This window comes from Siphateles boraxobius, unplaced genomic scaffold (assembly GCF_051911475.1).
Source record: "Siphateles boraxobius isolate OS27281-9 unplaced genomic scaffold, OSU_SipBor_1 77, whole genome shotgun sequence".
In the NCBI taxonomy this organism is placed as follows: Eukaryota; Metazoa; Chordata; class Actinopteri; order Cypriniformes; family Leuciscidae; genus Siphateles; species Siphateles boraxobius.
Genome location: NW_027509205.1, coordinates 15,878,576 through 15,895,701, shown reverse-complemented (window position 1 = coordinate 15,895,701; position 17,126 = coordinate 15,878,576). Strand labels below are relative to the sequence as shown.

General features: G+C 38.4%; 1 long non-coding RNA gene across 2 annotated transcripts; it reads right to left on the bottom strand.

The window, feature by feature from the left end:
- Positions 1–1,839: 1,839 nt before the first annotated feature.
- On the bottom strand, positions 1,840–16,126 carry LOC143725830 (uncharacterized). Of its 2 annotated transcripts, none has more exons than XR_013198341.1 (3): positions 16,010–16,126; positions 11,839–11,956; positions 1,840–2,357 (listed from the first exon to the last, which is right to left on the bottom strand). It is a non-coding gene; the product is annotated as an uncharacterized LOC143725830 (long non-coding RNA). The 2 variants fall into 2 exon arrangements; XR_013198340.1 differs by lacking the exon at positions 16,010–16,126 and adding an exon at positions 12,824–12,933.
- Between the last annotated feature and the right edge of the window lie 1,000 nt (positions 16,127–17,126).

The following is a 17,126-nucleotide window of genomic DNA, read 5'->3' as shown; positions in this document are numbered from 1 at the left end:
ATCAGGGCAAAACAAATTCAATGCTCATGTGCGAACTGAGTGTACAAAGTACTTGGGCCTTTAGAAGAATTCCTTTGTTAGTTCATGCTTACTATAATAATACAATATAATTACAGTATTATAGTTAACTAATTTTAACAAATATAACCATATTGTAAAGTTTTACAAAAAAATTAGAATAATATTATTCGTTTTGAAGTAGATGTTTGAAACCCTTTTGTGACAACTAATGTCTCCTTTACATGCTAGAATTTGACTGAGGGCAGTTGTGCCAATTTGTCCCTATTTCTTTCTCAAATAAAAATAAACTTCAAAGACCTTAAGCGTTCAACTCTCCATGAGCCGCTTCTATTTACCTGGATGCATTCGGCTAAGTTTGGCTACACATTCATGCGAACAGGAAATGGCTTTGAATGATAAGGTTGCGTTGATGGCCAGGAAGCGAGGACGTGGCGTGGCAGCTGAAGAAAGCTGAGGGAGGACAATGACAGGGCGAAGCGGGCCCATATGGATGAGGAAAGTAAAGTTCAAACGTTTCAGGTGCCATTTCCCCATTACGATTATCACCCCGACACACGCTGATGATAGACCCAGATAGAGTAAGCGCCGTGTTTACTGCCAATATTGCTTTTAAAATACAGCTGCCCTTCAAGGCCTTTGAAGATGGCCATGACATTTGGAGGGAAAAATCTTAAAGGAATTCTCTTTATTGTGATGGCTATTGAAAACGACAACAGCAGCATATTCAGTGGCACACGGGGAGCAGCAGCATCCCGCCATGCAATTTACTCTGTGGATGTCACAGTCTTACAGCATTTCCACAAACTACCCTGAGAAAATGCTAGAAAATATCAGCAGCTCTTTCTGGTGAAATGACATTCCACTTCAGTAATAGGCAAACTGTGTACAAATCTTATTTCATTATTTTTGTCATTTTCCTGGTCTGCAGTATGATTCTGCTTAATCTCAGTCATCTGTAGTGGTTCTGTGTATGTATTTTCTATGCTCTCGAAAAGCTGAATATTCCAGACTTGGCAGAGAACATGAAGCACTTTGTGTGCTCACAGAGAATCTGTAGATCTATTTTGATATTTGGATCAGATTTATCTCTGTTTTAATATTTTTGCCCATGTGGTCTTATTGAAAATATCATTCATTCAAGCAAGCCAATTATATTTACAGACTCAAAAATAAATTCCGACAAATGTTTACAAAATTTTATATGCAAAAAGTGCCTATACTATGAATGTAAAATGTGAATGCGACAATGTGAAATTTAATATTATTAGCTCAAAGTGCTTTGCGAGTCATACTATAATTATAAATAATAGAAAATAAAAATAAAAATTATAATTTTAATCCTTTACCATCAATAATAACTAATAATAACAATAATACAATTTATTATTATTACTTATGAAACACTTTAAGTACTATTTAATTAAAGTAATTTGTATGAATATTATTATTAATAATAATCTGTATTATAAATAATTATTATTTATAATATTCATACAAATTATTATTAATAATAATGTGCATTAATAGTATTAATAATAATATTATGTATTATAATTAATTATTATTAATAGTCATGATAATAATAATTTTAATCATCTATCATCAACATCTAATTAATAATAATACAATGCATTATTTTTGACTGAGTCCTTTTTATCAACATTAATAATAATAATAATAATAATAATAATAATAAATCACATTATTGTTGTTGTTAATAATGAATAATGAACATTGAACACGTTATACAAGTTGGCAATTTGTTGAAAATAATCCTTGTTTTATTCCAATTTACTTTTGAAGAAAGTTCAGTTTACTCTTCACCACATTTTTAGTCTCGCTCACATGAGCCGTGGAGCTGATTGATCCGCCTTCTCCAACCCCTCCATCCATTATTCCACCCAATCTCTCAATGAACTCTTTCCTCATGATCCGTCTGATTGTTGCGCCCTTCAAACCCGTCTCTCACTTCCTCTATCTCCAACTTCCTTTCTTCTCCCTTAAACAGCTCCCACCTCAATTAATCACCTTCACCCATCCATCCCTCCACCCCCTCTTTCCCTTTATGAGACACTTCCAGTAATTGCACTGTTAGCTTAAGGGATAGCCAGGACTTTCCAAAGCAATCAGTGTGATTGGACGGGACCGCACCACTTGGCGTCTGTGATGTGATGTGATTGGATGGGGTTCCTGGAGGGCTAACCTGAAGGAGACAGGAGGGGATCAATCCGAAGGTCTGCAGGCTCCTGTTTGAGGCCTCGGGGCTCAAAGTCATTAACGGGAAGAGAATGTGTGATTTCAACCATCCAGGTCTTCATATCAGTCATTCCGGTGACCTGGACCCAAAAGGAAAGTCATCCACATCTTAATGATGCATCTTGGAATGGCCATACTTGGAAGAAACATGGTTAAATGGCTCATAATTCTGAGAATTCACGGAGAAAAAAATACAGTAAGCCGAAACTATGATAATATTGTCAGTCTGCAGGAATTGCATCAGCTCATAACAACTTAAGGTGGTCAAACTTATTTTGGGAGCATCACAGCCTAAATACACAGCTTAAAGATGGGTTGTTGCTCCACCAAAATGGTTTACACTGCTCAAGTCGGGGTGATTTGACTGTTTTAACCAGCTGGTTGACTATCTAAACACCAGCTTGACCAGGCATGGAGACCAAATATACAAGCTAAGACCAGCAAAGCATCTTAGACTGGTTTGTAGGTCTGGAATGGCCAGCAATATGCTTTCTAATGCTCAAGTCAGTCTGGTTTAATGGCTTAGACGGGGCTTGGAGTCCAGTTGGCTATTAGCTAAACCAGCCGAACCCCGACATGACCAGGTTTGGAGACCAGCTAAGCCACCGTAGATCAAGCTATTTTTTTTCAGCTGGTTTATAGTCTATACTTGTTCAACTTGACCAACATTATCTACTAAGTTGACCTAAGCCCTACCAATTGGTATTCAAAATGATCAGTGGTATAGACAAATTTGGACCAGTTGATAATCATAAATAGCCAGGGCAGACCACGCAAAACCATTTAAACTGGATTTTCCAGGAAGGCAAATGCTTCAAAAACACTCACCTGTGTTGGTGTGCATTCTCAGAGCATTTTATTTGGCTTTGCACACTATATTGTAATTTAGCGAGAGTGACATTACCTTACAATTCCATTAAAAAAAAGAAAACGAAAACATGCCTACGCTATACGAATATGTACCCAGTACTGTTTTCAAGATACTTGGAAGGATAATAGTGTTGCATGAGTATGTGTGTGTGTGTGTGTGTGTGTGTCTGTGTGTGTGTGTGTGTGTGTGTGTGTGTGTGTGTGTGTGTGTGTGTGTGTGTGTGTGTGTGTGTGTGTGTGTGTGTGTGTGTGTGTAAATAAGGAGGATGGATCAAGGGAGAAAAGAGATGAGAGTGTGGGAGAAAAGAGATGAGAGAGCGAGAGAAAATAAAAAGAGAAGAGTGCAACAATAAGCCTGAGCTGCACAAGCACAAATTGCCGTATCCAGCACGGGTACTGCCATTATGTCTTAATGTATTGAAAACTGCAAGTGTCCATGCAGACCTCTAAACCGATGCATCACCATGGCAACCAGGCCCAGAGTAAAATGACAGTGTCTGTGTGTTTAGGAGAAATTGTGTTTGAGTATTGTGCGTGAAGTGCTTGTATAGAACATCTTTACTAATTTTCACCACACCAGTCTCCTTCACAATAGGCACAATGTTATTGATGCATTATTTTCCATTTGCAGGCTGAAGGACACAGCGGTGCACTTCAAAGATGCTACCAAATCACAGCGCTGAAGGATTGTGTCGAGAGTGAATTGAAAATGGGTTTCTGCTGTCCTTTATAACTGCAAGAAAACTGCAGCTGAACATAGGAGAGATGACAACAGAGTGAAAGATAGTGTCACATATTTTGAAACCAACAGCATCTGATAATTTATTCATATTCGTGTTTTTGTCTTTCTCTTAAAACTCACAAAGGGGAAAAAATACGAGTTCCATTAAAACGTAATCAGCCCTTTCAAATAAAACACCTTCGTTCAGTCTAACAACTGTACCCAGGAGAAAATACTATTGCTCAAATCTTTCTCTTTTATAGAGACTTAATGGACTTGTTCCATATGAGTATTATTTTGACTGATGCTTTTTCTAAAAGGCCTTAGGAGAAATAAAAATAGAAAATAATCATATGGATTAAAATAAATTCCACAGCTCCGATAATTTAGCCTCAGAAGAGTCTGATGGGAAATATTTGAGTTCATACTGAGATCCCTGACTGTTCATTACATACTTTAAAAAACTTGAGCAAAATTTGACAAATATGTGAGATTACCGGTTTCTGAAGAAAAAACAGAAAATGTTTCAATTTGGTTTCCATTAAGTCTCATTGCTGTCAGAGAGGAACAATTGTGAAACAATTATACATACTAGAGATGCACCGATGTATCGGCCAATTTTTATTTTATTCAATTTAAAACCATTGCATATCGACTAAAGCATTAAAAAGTCTGATATAAAAAACTAACCGATAGTTTATTAATTAACAATTAAAATTAACATATTCCTCTGAGGTAAATTAATTGAGTACTTGCCAAAAAATAAATAAAAAATTGTACAAAATATAGCAGGGCTCAAAAATATACTGCCCGATGGCCCGGTGGCAGCGTGGAAGATGCTTGGGATCGGGCCAGTGCTGCATCGTCAAGAAAGTTTAACATTTGCACGTGTTTTCAAGCCTTGCCAATTGAAATATTTAAGCAAAAACATGCCAGAGAACTTAATTAGATATTGTGAGTAGAAGTTTTGTGTGGACACACATCTGAAGAGCGCACACAGAAAGCCACGTTTCAGACAGCACACCGGTACTGAATTCTCTCTCACGTCGTCTTTGGCTTGAACAGACATATTCACACAAACATTATGTCAAAATGCCCATCTTGGTGAGCATCCTAGTAAACATAGTCGGTTATGTCTCAAGTGAGCGTAAACAGTTGAGAAAGAAAACGCATGTCTATCAGTATATTGGATACGTTCATTCAGTCTTAAAGTGGCAGCAGCCTAATATTCTGTGATTTTAATGTTAATCAAACAACATGAGACAAAAACAAATTTGCTCACTGCTCATGACTGAATCACTTTTTGTAACTTTAATTTTAGGATTAACTTAATTTATACAGCGAAGAATATGTATAGAGTTATTTTACATTTGATTATATCAATTTCTGTACCTAAAAACCATAGGCCTACTGTTAGAACTATCTGAAAAGCATTATTTCATTTCTATCTTTGTTTTATTGTATTTATTTGTTTGTGCTAGAAAAGTTCCTTAGCTTTGAGCACTGTATAGTTTTCACACTAAACTTTAGTGGGGAAAAAGCAGTCAATCTATTTCTGAAGTAGCAAAATTTAATTATTATAAAAGTTCTATAATAATGAGTCAAAAATGAGTGTTAAATGTTGTTAAATATTTGGTAGTAGAAATAACCTCTGAAGGTTGTCATGTTGTCTAATTTTTTTTTGTGCCTCTCTTTTAATGTTGGCATGCTGAATGTTAAATGGATCCAATCAACGATCACAGAAAAAAAACATAAGACTTCATGTCTTTGGAGCAATAGGCTCCATTTAACAATTGCAATATATAAGGGACCTGGCATGTGATTTTTCTTTCCTGCAGCCTCGGGAGGTCAAAGGTGATGTCCAAGAACTGGAGGTCTGAGGTTAGAAAGAGATAATCACAGTCAGTTAGGTTGAGGGTAACCGTGTCACTGAGCTCTCTCTGATTTCATTTTACCCACGATCACGCAGAGCGGCCGGTTCCGCGCTGCTGCCTGACCCCCATGTGCTGGAGTCTCAGATCAGGTCACAGTACGACTGAAACATTTCATAGTCATTATAAATCTCTGGGGTGGGACGTCCATTGATAAATCTATCTGATGAGGTGGTCTGTGTTTACAGCGAGTTTGGGAGATGATTCGCTTCAACTGGCCAAATAAAAATCGAATTGACCCAGTTCAATCCAATTGCGCTGGTATGGTTAATGTATTTCAACGAGCCATAAATGAGCGCAGTAAATGAGCAGGAAAAAAATCAGCGCTTGCAAGGGACCAAACACTGACATTTTCTTCATTAATCCGGACTATATATCACGCATGCAGAAACACACCTGTCCTCGTTTGATAGGAGATGCATAAGAGGTAATATAGGAGAAATAAAATGACTTAGATTAGAAAATACAAAAGCAGCGGGTGGTCTGCCATCAGTATGCGGTTGAAAGAAGCCCCAGACAATTATCTATTGATTACATTTGTAAATCCAACAGTGCAATTTAATGGGCTTTAGCTGGTAATAGGAAAGTTTCTTTGGCAAGAAGGAAACACAGATATTTTGTTGAGAGGATTAGTTTAATCTATTACCCTCTGAAATCACCAGGCAATTACACAATTGTCTCATTAAGAAAGAAAGACTATGAGCAGGAACACTGGCGATTATAAAGTGAACCTTCTAGTGTGTGCCAGTAATCCCAGCTGACATGTTGACACCTCGGCAGAACTTTGAACTTGCTGAACTCATTCTACTGGTCACTAGGGATGGGAATTGATAAGAATTTAACAATTCTGATTCCATTATCGATATTGCTTATCGATTCGATTCCTTATCAGCATTCAGCAGTGTACATATATGTTTGAGTAGTATACGTGTATGCAGGTGTTTCATATTTGTGTGCGTGGATGAAGTTTGATTTAAGCCCTATAGACGGCGCCTCATATTGTCGTCTTTTCGCGTAAAATATAACCAAACTTTAGAGTATTTCTGCCTCGATGCAATGTTTGCTGCGTTCTGAACCAAAACAAGGCAGCGCGTGCGTCACGTCATGACACATTTGCAACGAGCGGAACCGATAAGCGGAATCGTTAAGCAGGCATACTAACGGTTCCAAGGAATTGGCTGACTGGGCACCGGTTCTGAAGAAGAACCGGTTCTCGATTTCCATCCCTACTGGTCACAGCAACACGTTAGACTGTAAATATAAGCTACATTTGTTCATTTTACAAAATAACGTGAGGGTTCCTTGTCTGTGCACAAGGTGCCTTTATGATGCTGTGGGTCTCTGTGATGTCTTGGTCTTTACATATTGCTCTGGTCCTTCCTTCATTGCAGTTGTTTTATCATACACCTGGAGTAAATCATAAGTTCAGACACTTACACCTCACAAACTGCACAATTGGAGTTACTTCCTTCCTTCTGAATGGATAATTTTTTGCTAAACAGATTTCAGAATTCAGGGCTTTGTAGAAGTGCACTACGGTGGCAGGGGCTTTTGGAAGTACTTGAGCCTTTGTCTAGGGATGCCCTGATATGAAAATGCTGGCCAATACTGATAACCGATATTTCTTTATATTTGAAAGCCGATAACTGATATATTGGTCGATAAATCCAAATCCAATTTTTTATATAATATTTGAGAGTCAGATTACAAAAACAAAAGATTCACCATTAAATGCCACGTCCAAAGCACACAATTATAATGATGTTCTCATTATAATTTTATGTAGCCTATATGACAGAATTGCGCTGCAAATGTTGCACTTAACTGTATTTTCCTTTTTGAAGTGATTCCAATCATATTTCTTACAATTCAAACCCATTATGCGTGTCTGAAGTGTCTCAGCTGAAGGAAATTCAAACATTATTTATCGGCTTTAATATATTGGCCAAGTTTTCTTATTGGGCCGATAACAATAACAATAACAATAGCAATGAACATATATCGGTACCGGTTCCAGAAGTAAAGTCTCCATTCATTTTCTCCATAGGGAAATCGATTTTTAACAATAACTTATAAACCTTTAAAGACATCCTTACTGTGAGGTACGGGGTTGTTAATCGATAGCATCTGCTTCCGTTGAAGCCGTCAGCCAGCATTATTTCAACTTAGGTTTAAAATAATCATGTTTAACAGCGAGATTTGTGGTGAAAAACTACATTACCCATGATGCTGTACAGAAAATGTTACTAATAAGTCTAAACAAGCAAAATACGCCAAAAGATCTTAGCTACGCCCACTCCAATGAAGTTCTGCGTAATATATTTTACACACACACACACACACATATATATAAAAGGAAAACTCAACTACATACACTGTATTTGTGAAAATATGTCCTGTATATATATATATATATATATATATATATATATATATATATATATATATATATAGTACATATTTTCACAAATACACAGTGTATGTATGCATGTATGTAGTTGAGTTTTCCTTTTTTATATGATATATATATATATATATATATATATAAACATTATATAAAAACTGTCTCAGCCAATGGAATTGGATAATAGACAACTTAGTCATTCTGTCTCTAAGCACCTTATAGGCAATTGTCCATGATAAACCAGGATACTGATATTATTTTTCAGTCCTCAGGCTACAAATCCCATCCATACATCTAGCCATTGCTTGTGGGCTAAACAACACGCTAAAGACCAGCTTTCGAGGTTCAATACAACAGAAGCATAATAGCGCATGAGCAATGTGAATAACACAATTAAGTACAACCTTGAACTTGCAAGCTGGGTTATTTATGACGGTGGTCAGATATAATTACACATTGATCGAGTCTCCTGACAGCCTGTGGTGAGAGTTAGATTGACCCTGCATTGGCATAACACCGTCCTAATGAATGATCAGTGATACACGGAGGCGCTAATGCCACAGAAGTTTGGCTAAGCGTGTCCGTTCAGCATGGAAAAACGTCCGAGGAGAGAGAGCGATTAGGCATTCTGTGTGATCGGTCTTTTGAAATTATGGATCTGTCATGAGCGGACAATACCACTGACAAATACTGTAATGGGGTGACATCAAACCGGAATGAGAGCATGACAGCTGACAAATTACACTTTGTGCTCTCTCTCTCTCTCTCTCTCTTTTTAAACTTCCCTCTCTTTTTCTCTTAACCATCTCTTTCATTGCACCTTAGAGCTTCACGCTTTTTGTTGTGTCTTCTAAATCAGGAGGTTCTCTTAAAATTGACCATCAAATGCCAATCCAAAACACAACCAAATCAAAATTTAAACCAAATTAAAATCAAACATTGTACTGATGTATTGTACAATGAACTGATAATGAACTACACAGGCCAAACAATATACAAAATGATTAACATTCTGATTTCTTAAATGCAAAACGTACACGTTACTGTATTGCTCTTGTAAGTAGTCAAAAAGGACTTCCAAAATGACACTTGGACTAATGTTTTTAAACTTGAATGTGGGTAAGTTTCATAAAAAAGCAACATTTTGAGCAAAAAGCTGAGAAAATCATGTTTTTGTCAAAAACTACATCCAGATCGGATTCAGAACGATGATCGGGTCCATCAACACCACCAAAGCTTCACAGTCGCTAGCCCTGGTAGACATTTCATTCGGTAACATTAGGCAGTTTTGATTTATGCCATTTAATGTTGGTGATCGTGTTATTTTACATACGATTACATACGCTATCGCTTGTTTCTGCATCTTCTTCGCATGTGTTTGATCAGGAGATTCAGTACTCTTTCAGAAGATGTGTAATATTGCCCCCTGTGACAGTGAAAACAAGGAAATGGAAAATTCCATCAATGGCAGGGAAGTGTTGTCTCACAAATGAAAGAAATTTCTGTCAATGACTGGTAAAGAGTTAACTACATCTGTACACATTCAAATAAAATGTATGTTATACAAACACTTTTTTCTTCACACTTTTTACTCCACATTATAAATGTCTTTAGTTTACTGTCACTTTTGATCAATTTCATGCATCCTTGCTGAAAAAAAGTATTAATTTCTTTTAAAAAATGACCTTTTCGGATCCCCAACTTTTGTACATCAGTGTACTTCCGCAGTTGTTTTGACCAGCCTTTCCTGTGATCAAACAACTGTGACAGTAATGAGAAATAGTGGGGGTCAGGCACTAGCTGAAGGTAACATGAGGTGGATTCCCTTTTTGGACACACACTTCACTTACGACCATGTTGCTTATGGCTGACTGACCCTTCTGTCACTTCTCTGCTTTTCCTCTTACCAACAGCAGAGCGTAGACCACTGAAGGGGGAGACAAAGGGAAAAATGGCACTGATTGTAAAGCCGTGACAAGAGAAGCCATCGATTTCAGAGTAGAAATAATGAAGGTCCAGTCAGCGTTGACAGAGCTGTGGCAGCTTCAGAGGAATTATATTGAGCACTTTGCACTTGTGGCTATTAGACTAGAGATAAAGTGTGTCCAGTGATGACAGAATAAAGGATTCAAGCTGTTAAAAAGGCATTCATTAAAAAACAATTTACTCAAATGCTGTTTTACAAGAGACTGGACCATTGTTTGATTTCACCCCAACTCTAATTGAACTTTGTCAAAACTTTGATGTTCTGTCAGCCACGTCTGACCATTTATTTCAGCAAATCTTTTGTGGAACTGAAGTTTATTACATATCTGGATGATGAACCAAACCAAACGTAAGGCTTTATTTTCAGTTAACCACACCCATGTGACATTATCACGACAAAATCCATAAAGATACTTGTTTTTGTGTATAATTTTCTGTTCAGCTTGACAATACTGCTAAAACTTCTGAAAAACAATAATTTGGAAAAGAGTACCTGATGTGAACAGGTGCAATGGAAAAAAACATAAAAAATAAAACAATAATATAAAATCAAATAAAAACAATACTAATAATACAATATCCTTCATGTTCCGTGACGTTCCTTATACGCCACTTTGGATAAAATCATCTGGTAAATGACTAAACATAAATACATAAGTCAAGATGCAAGACTTGCATCAGATGGCCTGTACAGACCAGCTGACAACGAGAGCCAGCAAGACACCCCATAACATTTCCATTTCAGGTTAGGGCACACTTACGACAGTTATTATGGCGAATATAAAACTGTTCCCAGCCAGAAAACAATCATAATAGATGACGTTATTCATGGCTATTTACCCCAGCATTTCCTTACAAACATTTAATATCTTTAGTCCTCTATCCGAAGCGCACTAGCTCTGAAATACCAATAGGATTTTCAATCTCAGCACCTGCCCTTGATCTCCAGCCCTATACAAATGCAAAGCCATGATTTATTTTTCCATTCCCTGTCAGAAAAGAGCTGCTCGTGGCATCAGCCGCAGTGGCTCCACAGCTGGACCTTTCATACCATAAATACATCCTCCAAAAGAAGGTGCCAATACTGATTAAGGAGAAGAAGTGTCCCACTTTGACCTGGATTAGAGAGGTATTAGGTGGAGTGGGCTGTGTGCCGCGAGCCATCTCCCTTCATCGCCACTGCTAATGCGGAGGCATAGCTCTGCTCGCATCTAAATGTTTCATTATGGTGCGAGCGGAGATACCAATTTCTCTCCCCATCTCTCCCCGCTGCCGCCCGCTTCTCCCGCAGAGGGGGGGAGCAAAGCATGACAAATTGAAATAAATGAGAGTGCAGAAAAGGTGATGGGGGAGGCCGCTGGTCTGAAAGGTTGGGGGGGGTGGGGGGGTCGGACCCTTTTTACATGCATCTCACTCTTTCTCTCTCTCGCACTTTACTTCTTCGTCTCCTCCTTTTTTGTTCGACAAAAATAATGAAATACACTTGATTGTTATTGCCCACGACCTTCATAGAGTGATGACATTAGTGGGATTGACAGGGGCCTTTTATAGCTGGATGGCCATTTGTGTATGCTGAAATCTTTGTAGGCCCAATTTCTCAGATGCTTCCTTCGCTAGCGTGTGAAGATCAAAAAATTATGTTTTCTTACCCGTATTGGTTTGAACTTCCATTTTCATATAGTGGACGTGACTGTAGATCTCTCTGGAAAGTTATGCTTCTGATGCAAGAAAAGTTTGGCTCGCTCTCGCCTGCAGATCAAAGATGTTCTGTGGGATATAGAGAAAAGCAGTCAGTGTTTGCCAGTGCTGGTGTATGTAGCACATTTTGAAACTATGAGTAAATAAGGCATTAAGTCAAGGCAAAAAAACTACTTTATAAAAATAAAATATTTTTTGCTCCCAAAGTATTAAGACAGAATCTAAATGTTCACCGACTGAATTACAAAATCATCCAACCCTCTGATTAAACAAAAGGGAAAGCAAAAAACACTAAAGCATTGGAGTATACGATCCCACAACTTAATTTGTTTCCTCATTTTAGTAATTCGTGGCCACGTTGAACTAGCATTTTCCCTCATTTTGATTAAACTAAAACAAGGATCAACGAATTATTACTGTCAGAAATTGGTTGCAAATAAAGAGGAATGAATGGATCTAAACGCAGTAGTTTAGATTTTAACTAGGCAACAAAGAACTCAGGAACTAGTAGAAACAAGAACAGAACCACCAAATGTAATGTGATGAGAACTGATAATGAACAGAAACCCCCCCACAGGGCTTAAATACACAGAAAAAAACAATCAACAAAATTAATAATGGGTGCGCAAATTAATCAAACAATGAAAAACCATAAACGAAGGATCTGAAAACACAGGCAACTGAACTAAACCCACAAACAGACACAAACCCCAGATAGTCCCTTACACTTCTCCCCATCAAGACAACGCATCTTAACTGTAATAACAAAAAAATCCAACAGGAGAGTGCGGGAGGGGGCTTAGAAGGCTGGCGCAGGGCAGGGAAAAAGGGAAGACCACAGGGACCAGAGTGGAGCAAACTGCGGAAGAATCCAGAGAGGTGCCAGCAGAAGGAGGTGTCAGAGCAGAATCCCAGAAAGACACAAGTGGTACTCACTGCAGAGTCAATTGACGTCCAGCTCCTCCTCTCTGGACGTCTAATGTGGTGGGGATAGTCCAGCTCCTCCTCTCTGAAGGTCTAATGCAGTGGGGATAGTCCAGCTCCTCCTTTCTTGACGTCTAAATGGAGTGGGGATAGTCCAGCTCCTCCTCTCTGGACGTCTTAATGGGGTGGGGATAGTCCGGCTCCTCCTCACTGGACGTCTAAATGGGGTGGGGATAGTCCAGCTCCTCCTCTCTGGACGTCTAAATGGGGTGGGAATAGTCCAGCCCCTCCTCTCTGGATGTCTAAATGGAGTGGGGATAGTCCAGCTCCTCCTCTCTGGACGTCTAGATGGGGTGGGGATAATCCAGCTCCTCCTCTCTGGACATCTAAATGGGGTGGGGATAGTCCAGCTCCTCCTCTCTGGACATCTATATGGGGTGGGGATAGTCCAGCTCCTCCTCTCTGGACATCTAAATGGGGTGGGGATAGTCCAGCTCCACCTCTCTGGACGTCTAATGGGTTGGAGGGTTAGAGTTGTGGGTAGGGTTATGGTGCGGTTGGATATACTCGCTCCACCCATTATGCCCAAATTACATTAGCTCCTCCTCGCTGGACGTCTAGCGAGGGGGAGCAAGACGTAAGCTCTGACCATTTGCTCTGCAGTGAGCAGCCTCTCTGATGACAGCCCACAGCGGAGACGAGGGAGGGAGGTGCCATGGTGTAGACTTTGCAGACGGAACCATGGAGACGACCGATCAAGACGAGGCTGATGATAATGCGACAGGCGTAGCCAAAAAGCCAACGAGACCGGGCGACACATAAGGTCCTGGAGACCAAGGTGAAGACACAGGGACGAGCGGCCGAGGCGAAGCCAGGGTGCCAGAGGACTGAACTGGAGCCGGTGCGCCTGAGGACTGAGGTGAAGCTGGATACCTAAAGGCACAAAACCCACCCAAACAGTTATTAAACTTTCTGCACACTTTACTTAAAACGAGGGAGTGAATTAAAACTTGCTGATGTGTAAGTCATGGGAACGAAATGTTAATTTAAAAAAATATATTATGTGCACAGCTAAATCATTTATACTAAATACTGAATATTCCATAAAAATAGAGATTTGTTCATTTTCATTTAATGGTGACATGAACAAAATTCATGCTGATTTTTTTCATAATTTCATCATCAAAATTCATCATTTTTTTATTTGTATTCATATTTTTGTCCATTTGAGAAAAATAAGTTCCTATTTTCTTGGTCAATTACGATGTTCTGGAATAATTGGAGAATTTATTTGTAAACCTAATTGTAAAATATGCTGAGACATGTGCTTTGTGATGATCAATTTTGTTCTTTATATGGCATTTATTGATAGCTATAAATTATTGGACCCTGATAGATTTAAAGCAGGGCCTTAACTGTCTGTCCTTGACAGATTTAAAGGGTTAGTTTAGGGTTAGGGTTAGTAGGGTTAATCATTTACTCACCCTCATGTCGTTCCAATTCCCTAAGACTTTCGTTCAACGTCAAAACACAATTGAAGATATTTTAATGAAGTTTGAGAGATTTTTTTCCCTCCATAGACAGTAATGCAATTACCATTTTGGCGCTTCAAAAAGTTCACAAAGAGATCATAAAACTAATCCCTATGAATGCAGTGGTTTAGTCCAAAATTTACTCCACAATAGCTTTATATGGTGAACAGATTTAAATTAATTTAGACTTTTATTCTCATCAACGCACAAATGAAAGATCAAGCACCAATGTGTGTCATTCTCGTGTGTTAAGCAGTACATTTGAGCGTCCGCAAGAACCAATGAGGTTCATTCTTGTGTTACGCAGCACATTTGAGCTTCTGCAAGAATGCATCAAGAAAGTACTATTGAGCTTCTGTTTATGTTCATTGATCAAGAACCCTAGTATCTGAGAATTCAGGGCTACAGCACTCTAGAAGTAAAGGTTCTATCAGACACTTCATACAGTATATAGAACCTTTAAGGGTTCTTATCATGGCATCATTTTATGGATTAATTCATTTTTAATTTTATTAAACCTTATGAATTAAACAGTTTGTAGAAAAAAAATTGATCAAACATTTAAACATGAAAGTATAATGCAATCATTTAAGACATTTCTCCTTATATAGAACCTTTTTGGCATAAGATTCTTTAAAATTGAGTCAAGAACCCTAGTATTGAACCCCATTCAACCTTTTTTTTACTAAGAGAGAGATTTCAACATACAAATATGCAATGCAGCTGTATATAAAGTGCTCGTCAATCCCACTGTCATCACTAGATGAAGGTCGTTGGCAATAACAATTCTGTTCAACAAAAAAGATGATGAAGCGAGAGAGTGAAATGGTAATTCAATCAACACTTCTTACATATTCATAAACATTCAGACAGTCCTCCCTCACTTATTACTATATAGTTACTTTTGTTCCAGCTAGCTCACAGAAAACTAATCAAATCCTCAAATATGACTATAACACAATCTTTAAAAGAATATCCTTCTCAAATCTAAAGCTCAGTGTTGCTGTTATTATAGTTTTCATGGGGGAAAAAAAGACCAATTCATTTGGATTGGATTGAATTGTTTTTCATCAGCTAGAAAAGAAAACTATCATTGTAAAATATTTATCAAAAAGTTGCTGCGTCGATTTAGATAATATATAAGCCATGAGCCAAAAAGAGTCAGATTGTTTGAGCAACTCTTATAAAGACGTTTATCTACGATTCTCTTTGAACTTAAGCCTGTGAGAAAATCATTCCCTGTAGTGTCCACTATCTAAATCTATGATGTCTATGTTTTTTGTGTTGCACAGCAGATAAAAGGCATAGCCTAGTAGTGAATGAGTCTTAAGTGAACAGGGCTGGGATTAATAAGCTTTGTGTCTGAATTGAGCTTTTAATTATTCACAGCCTGTTACTGTGAGAGAAACGTGTTGAATTCACATTGTCAACGGCCCCTTTGTTTTTTAGTTGTTTTTAAGTCAATGTGTGTAAGAGACAAACAAAACATGAGTGAAATGTTCAACTAATCCGAAGAAGATTCCAGAGAAAACATCTGTCAACATTCAAGGCTTAAAAAGAGACTTATCTGCTAAATATTGTGTGTGCTCTTTTCTTTGAATCAAACCACGTAGCAATTCATTAGACATCGAATCAAACGAAGAGGCACGGTGAATCGCTCGCTCACCGGCACATTCCGGAGTCCTGGGAATCACAGTTATAAAAATATCACATATTGGTATGCTGCGCAGACATATCCAGCTATAATTTACGATGTGCACTGTCAGTATTCACTGACATCAGCCCTCCCACATCCCCAAAGGTCTCTCGCTCTTCCGTGGAAACTCGCGAGCGCACATTCACTTGGCGGTGTGCTCTAGTTACCACAGCAACCGGGCTAAAGCAGTTTATTGTACATTCCGCGCACAGTTCCCGAACCCTCCATCCTCAACAAGTCAATCAAAGACACGTTCTCCCATTTAATTCTCTACTAAGGCTTAAAAAAATAGTTGTTATTGTAATGTACGCAACTGTTCTAATCTAGAGTCGCATAAATGAGTGTCAACCTAACGATCAGCCTCATCTGAATGCAAACAACTCATTTATTTTTTAATAGCCGTTTCAGAAGGCTACCCAATGACAGGATGATGCAATCATCAGAAAGACCTATTGAAATATGACATCTGTGACATGTGACATCCTGTTTTATGTGCTGTACACATGCCGTGGTTCAGCTAGAGGAGTGTGACTGTGTGTACTGTCATAACTGGAAACGGATGCGATCAGGTCGCATGCGGGGTTCTGATGCGTGAACGGCCGGTCACACTGGCTGATGAAGGCAATTAAGAGTTTTGCTAAATGCGTCACGCTGCTCTGACAAGGCTGACCTGTCTGGAAGACTCATAATTGGGATGTCAGGTGGAGGTAAAAGAAGCTCAACAGTTAAGAAAACTTCTCTTGGACTTTTATACTTCTATTCTAATTTTAGAGTGAAGAATCAGGACTGTTTAAGTAGCAGCCTAATTGGTTATGGGTGTTTCTTCAACTATAGGCTATGTGGACTTATAAGCCCTGTGGACTTTTAGAATATAAACTCACTAGTTTATTTGACAATGAACAACTGCATATTCAAGCAACCGAAGAACTTTTTTATGAATCAGTTTGTATTTCATAGCTAGCATTTTGTGTATCTACTACATTAAATACTGTTTTCACACGCCTTCCATAATTTAGGCCTAACACATTTAAGGGCCGCTTCTACACCATTTTCAAATAAAAATAGTTATGCGTTTTGGCTGTTCACT